Source organism: Phoca vitulina, unplaced genomic scaffold (genome assembly GCF_004348235.1).
Source record: "Phoca vitulina isolate PV1807 unplaced genomic scaffold, GSC_HSeal_1.0 scaffold35, whole genome shotgun sequence".
Classification (NCBI taxonomy): Eukaryota; Metazoa; Chordata; class Mammalia; order Carnivora; family Phocidae; genus Phoca; species Phoca vitulina.
The window spans coordinates 19,938,464-19,945,448 of NW_022589738.1; positions in this window are offsets into that span (position 1 = coordinate 19,938,464).

Below are 6,985 nucleotides of genomic sequence, written 5' to 3' on the forward strand. Positions count from 1 at the left end.
CATCAGGGAACATGACAGACACATGTCCCAGCTCATGTGGAGCTGACATTCTAATGGGGGATGTTTTCAGTTTTCTTTTTTTTTTTTTTTTAAAGATTTATTTATTTTTGACACAGAGAGAGACAGTGACAGAGGGAACACAAGCAGGGGGAGTGGGAGAGGGGGAAGCAGGCTTCCCGCGGAGCAGGGAGCCCGATGTGGGGCTCGATCCCAGGACCCTGGGATCATGACCTGAGCCGAAGGCAGACGCTTAATGACTGAGCCACCCAGGCGCCCCTTCAGTTTTCATTTTGATGGACACTGTACACCCCAGTCCCGGGGCGGGTGCCGGTTGGACACCTTGGCTGTTGTTCTCTGTAAGATCTCCAGGGTCAGGGGCTGGGATGGTCCATTTAGAAGTCTGTGAGACGGGGCGCCTGGGGGCCTCAGTCGGTGAAGTGTCTGCCTTCAGCTCAGGTCGTGATCCCTGGGTCCTGGGATCAAGCCCCGCATTGGGCTCCTTGCTCAGCGGGGAGCCTGCTTCTCCCTCTGCCTGCCGCTCCCCCTGTTCGTGCTCTCCCTCGCTCTCTCTCTCTGACAAATAAAATCTTTTAAAAAATAATAAAAATAATTTTTAAAAATTTAAAAAAGAATTTATCCTTAAAAACACTTTTCTTCCCAAATCAATAGAATCTTGGGTGGGATGGGAGATAGACGTTCAGGCTCTAATTGCCATCCTCCTCCAATCATCTGTTTTTAGATATGTTACATATTTTTGTCACTATATGAATGTGATTTTCCTCCATTTTATTCTCTAAATGGTTCTTCTTGGCATACAGAAACCCATCAGTTATTGTATATAAGGGGCCCCTGGCTGGCTCAGTGGGTAGAGCATGCAACTCTAAATCTCAGGGTCGTGAGTTCAAGCCCCACATTGGGCATGGAGCCTACTAAAAAAAAATTAAAAATAAATTATTGTATATAGTATTTTGTAACCTGGCTATATGCAGGTCCCTTTGGGGGTGTAGTTTTTTTGGGGGTTTGGTTTGTTTTGTTTGGCTTATAACAACAAACATTTTATTTGCTCCCGATTTTATGGGTCAGCTCTTGGGGTGGGCCAGGGAGTTCTTTTGCTGGTCTTGCCTGGGATCACTCATACAATTAAAGTCAGCTAGCAGGCTGGTAGGGGCCTCCCCCAGCATGCGTCTTTGCTTCCTGTGGTCTAATCCTCAAACAGGCCAGCCTGGGCTTCTTCACACGGCAGGCTGATGTCCTCTGAGACCTGCTCCTGCCCCAGGCTCTCTCTCTAGGCTCCCTTGCACCCAGGCTAGCACGGGACTCCATCTGCTTTATTCTCTGAAAAGAAAATTCCTTTCGCAAGGCAATATCATTCTAAAAGGGCAATCTATTGCAGATTTCACAGAGAAGACTGATGGGGGTGAAGGAAGTATGTATTTTACAGAGCTGAGCAGTTCATTGCAAAAATCACTTAAACCACCTTTTCTCCCCCAAAATATCACCCTTAAGCTATTCGACTACTGGTTCTGTAGCTGGGGTGTAGGAGAGCAAGAGCACCTGGCTCCGGTGGGGGGGGGGGGAGTCCCAAACAGCCCAGGTTTGGCCACTCGCCACTGACAAAATCCAATGGCAAAGGACCAAGTGGTGGTGAAATAAAGGAATTTATATAACCGGGAATACCGCAGACTAGTGTCTCAAAGATTGCCTCCAAAGTGCCAGAGAACACTTCCAGGTTTATATACGGAAAGTGTGGGGTAAAGTTGGGTGGGTAAGTGCAGGTAGGCCGTGAAGTTGGTCAAAGGGATCATTGTCTTGGGGTCAGTCACACGTGAGGGTCTTGCTGGCTCAGGGCAGTCCTTCCTGCTTGAGGGGGTACTTGTCTGGGGATGCTTTGCCCTGGGGTCTTCGACCTGAGCCAAGAGACAAACTGGAAAGAAGAACCCAACTAGAAAGTTTGAGGTCAAAGTAGATGCAGCTGAAGTCTTCTTTCAGTTCTTTTATTCCTTCTAAGACAGAGAAACTGAAGAGACCCCATGAAAGACTGCTTTATTGCTGCCTTTATTCTTTTTTTTTTCTTAAGATTTTATTTATTTGACAGAGACACAGCAAGAGAGGAAACACAAGCAGGGGGAGTGGGAGGGGGAGAAGCAGACTCCCCGCTGAGCAGGGAGCCCGATGCGGGGCTCGATCCCAGGACCCTGGGACCATGACCTGAGCTAAAGGCAGACGCCCAACCGACTGAGCCACGCAGGCGCCCCTGCTGCCTCTATTCTTGCTAGGACCTACACCCCCACCTTACACACGACTTATAGAACAGATAGTGTATGTCCTCCTTGTTAAAGGTCATGGAGTTAATGATTTCTTTGGAGTCTTCCAGCATAATAGATAACATCTTAGAAGTGACTGGGCAAGTCATCATGTACGTTTTCCAGACCACTGGCTCCAGACACCTCGACACTAAGACCCCTGGCTCCAGGGCCTAAGTGACTTACGGAGGACACCTGAGCACTCGTCCTTGTTTTGACCAGTTCCTCAGTGCCTGAGAGGACATGTATACCAGACCACCATCCTCAATAAAAACTTCAGACCCCAGGGGCACCTGGCTGGCTCAGTTGGTGTGGTTTGCAACTCTTGGTCTCAGGATCTTGAGTTTGAGCCCCACACTGGGGGTAGAATTTACTTTAAAAAAAAAATAGGGGCACCTGTGTGGCTCAGTAGTTAAGCGTCTGCCTTCGGCTCAGGTCGTGATGCCAAGGTCCTGGGATCGAGCCCCACATCGGGCTTCCCGGTCCGCGGGAAGCCTGCTTCTCCCTCTCCCACTCCCCCTGCTTGTGTTCCCTCTCTCGCTGTGTCTCTTTCTGTCAAATAAACAAAATCTTTAAAAAAAATTTTTTTTAATTAAAAAAATAAATAAAATCTTCTCCTTTATATATTTTTAAAAATTTTATTTATTTGAGAGAGAGAGAGCATGAGAGGGGGGAGGGGCAAAGGGAGAAGCAGACTCCCCACTGAGCTGGGAGCCCCGATGCCGGGACTCGATTCCAGGACTCCGAAATCATGACCTGAGCCAAAGGCAGTCTCTTTTTTTTTTCTTTTTTTTTTTTAAAGATTTTATTTATTTATTTGAGAGAGAGAGTGAGAGAGAGAGCACAAGAGGGGGGAGCGGGAGAGGGAGAAGCAGACTCCCCGCCGAGCAGGGAGCCTGATGCAGGACTCGATCCCGGGACTCCAGGATCATGACCTGAGCCGAAGGCAGTCGCTTAACCAACTGAGCCACCCAGGCGCCCACCAAAGGCAGTCTCTTAACCAACTGAGCCACCCAGGGGCCCTAAAATCTCCTCCTTAAAAAAAAAAAAGAAGAGAAAAACTTCAGACCTCAAGCAAAGATGAGTCTCTCTCTCCTCTCCTTTTTAGTCTCCCAGACAGTCCACCTGCTGTACTCTATTGCTTACACTGTTCAACAAACTCTGCTCTCATTTCCTCTTCAATTCTTCATTTCTATTCCTGTGTGAAGTCAAGGACCTTCTTAGCTGGTTCTGGGGGGCCCCCTCTAGGTTCCTGGACCCAGCCAGCCTGCATCACTTCCATCTATCCCCAATCCTAATATTTGCCCTTTTTATCTTGGGACAATTTTACTCTGCTCAGACTTGGGTTGTCCCGAATCAACACTTAACATTGGCTTCATGAGTTCGAATGACCATTGTTCAAGCTCAGATCCCCAAAGAAACAGACTTTGGGGCATATAGGACGTCTCCAGACAGATGACACAGAGAAATCCAGCTCAGAACAGTGCATGAGGAGAGGGAGGGAGGAGAGAATTTACCTGCCTAACTCACTCCCAGTTCTTTTTTTTATTGATCAAAATGCACCCCACAGGCATTAACTCCCCACATTTCTAGATTGCATCACTTGACCCCTTCGGCAGCTGTTTGGGAAGCCAGACTGCACACTCTAAGATGCAGTTTCATGCAATCCAGAAGCGATGGGAGGAGCCAAAAAGGCCAGGCATGCAGCTCATTGGCCTGGCTTTACGGTGGCATCCAACGGTGAGAGCTAAATACTCCCAGGCAAGTCCTAAGTTCAGCAGGTAGTTGTAATAATAGTCATCTGTGCTAGCTAATTGCCTTTATCCGGAGGAAAGATTAAACTCCTATCTCCGTGATAAGCGGGTGCTTATAGCTTGGAGCCAGGTGCTTAGGCTAAACTCGCAGGTGACACGGAACTGGGCGCTTATCTTCGTTGAGATCCACATTTCAAAGAGATGACTCCAACACTCTTAAGAAAGGCATTCCGGGGTTATAGGCTGGCAACAGGCTTATTTAGGTCTTAAAAAGATGGACATACATATCAAAGGGGCAGAGAAGGATTCACAAATCCTAGGTTTCTCGAGGAAACCTTGAAGAAAAGTGCAGGAAGGGAAGTCTCTTTCCTTTTTGGGCAACCGGGAAAATTCACTCTTGTGCTTATTTACCCTAACAGTGTTCCTCTTTGGTTATTCTTCTATAGTGACACTACCATTTTTAAATGATCTCCACTACCGGGGCACCTGGGTGGCTCAGTCGGTTGAGCCACCAGCTTTTTTTTTTTTTTAAGATTTTATTTATTTATTTGACAGAGAGAGACACAGCGAGAGAGGGAACACAAGCAGGGGGAGTGGGAGAGGGAGAAGCAGGCTTCCCGCGGAGCAGGGAGCCCGATGTGGGGCTCGATCCCAGGACCTGGAATCATGACCTGAGCCGAAGGCAGACGCTTAACCGACTGAGCCACTCAGGCGCCCCGAGCCACCAGCTCTTGATTTCGGCTCAGGTCAAGTTCTCATAGGCTATGGGATTGAGCCCCGAGCCAGGCTCTGCGCTCAGCGAGAGGCCGCTTGAAGATTCTCTCCCTCTTCACCCCCCCACCCACCCACTTGTGGGCACGTGCGTGCTCTCTCTAAAATAGATAAATAAATCTTTTTAAAAAATTATCTCCACTGCCATTTCTGCCTTTCTCTGGGAGTTTGTTGCTGCCTAAATATTCTGTAAATCCGTAGTAAGATGCAAAGGAAAGCAATCATCAGAATTACAATAGAATGAATTTAAAAGTTCAATAGAATACTCACCCTTGGTGGCCGAAGGGAAACCTTTATGTCTTACCAGTGGTGAACGGTTAAAGCAGGTTCTTGCTCAGCAATGTGCAAAACTTCTCCTTCCTCACACATTAATTTTCCTACTTGTCTTGTTGCCTTTATGGCTTGTGGTTTCTCTCCGTCTTAAACCTTCTGAGACCCTGTATGCCTGAAATTGTTTTTATTCCACCTTATATAAAAGTTCCTTTCTTTCAACACTTTCGAGTTATTATCACACCCTTGTCGGCTTGCCTCCTGTGTGGTGTTTGAGACATCTGATGTCGGTTAAATTATTTTCCTTTGTAAGTGAACTGATATTTCTCTCTAGATGTTTTAAAAATAATTTAAAAAATAAATAAATAAAATAAAAATAAAAATAATTTTTCGGGGGCGCCTGGCTGGGTCAGTCGGTGAAGCGTGTGACACTTGACCTCGGGGTTGTGAGTTCGAGCCCCACGTTGGGTGTAGAAATTACTCACAAATAAAAATCTTTAAAAAAATAAAATAATCATTTTTCGTTATCTTTCATAATCTGACATTTCACTGTGTCAAGGGGAGTGTATATATGTGCGTGTCTTATTTATTCTGCTCAGCACCTATGATCCCTTAAAATCTGAAGTTGTCTAAGTCTGAGATCTTCTCACTCATTATTATTTTAAGCATTCCCTCCTTACGAGGCTACTATTAGATGGGTTTTGACATTTATATTTCTATCCTCCCTATTAATTAGCTTTTCTTTCACTTACTCCATCTCTATCAATTCCTGATCACTTTTCTTGCCTTTTCAAATGCATCTGTTTTAATATCCAACCTATCCCACTGAATTATTTATTTGAGCAATTAATATCCAGTATTGCCAATAGTTCTGTAAGCAGAAAGAGTTGGGGTCCCCAGAAAAAGAAAGACAGACATAGCTTTCTTGACATAAGAAAAGTTATTTTAGGCCCCCAGCCATTTTGTAAAAAAAGTAAGAACAAACAGTCACTATCAGGCCAGGAGATAACCTAATCATATTCAAAACTGAAGACTGACCTTGATGTGAAATGTTGGGGTCCAGGAGCGAATGGTCAAGAAAGAATTTTTGAGATGTCTTCAATGCAAAAAAAAAAAAAAAGAAAAAAAGGTGGTTTTATTAGAGCACAGGGACAGGACCGGTGGGCAGAAGGAGCTGCACTGGGGTTGTGATGGGGTGACTGATTATATACTTTCAAGTTGGGAGGGAGTTTGCCATAGTCTCTAAGGAATTTGGAAGCAAGGTTTCCAGGACCTTGAGGGGTTAGCTGTTGAAGATAAGGTCATTTACTACTATCTAGTACCACCTTAGTCCCGAGACCCTTCAGATGTATATCAGTGGGCCATAGGTTTGGAGGATGATTGCTAACATAGATCTTGGGCAGGAAGGGGGTGGTGGCAGAGATAAAGGAAGTTTCCAAAGGGATTTTTATATGTTAAAGAAGACTTAACAGGATCCTGGAGGCCTGGCTAAAGTCAAGCTAAGGTTGCCTTTTGCCTCTAGCAAAATATTAACATTGAAGCAGTCGAGCTCCTTGAGGAAGGTCACTTTGCCTGTCCCAAGTATTGTCAATGGACTGTAAGCTGTAAGAAGTTTACTTTTTTTCTATATTTCTTTTGCCTTTGTTCCCCACATCAACCTGACACACATTGAGTTATCTTTGCAGGATCTAAACCCCTTTAAGCACTCAGATACTGGGCCATCTGGAGCCAGAGAACCAATGATGTTGGCCCTTGCAGGGCCCCCATGACTTTGACCTGGGCCCGTTCACACCTGACCTTAAGATGACTTTTGCCCCAATTCCATGCTGTATTCCCCATTGTGCAAGCCCCTTCATAAATATTCATGCACTCTTAGCTTAAAACTAA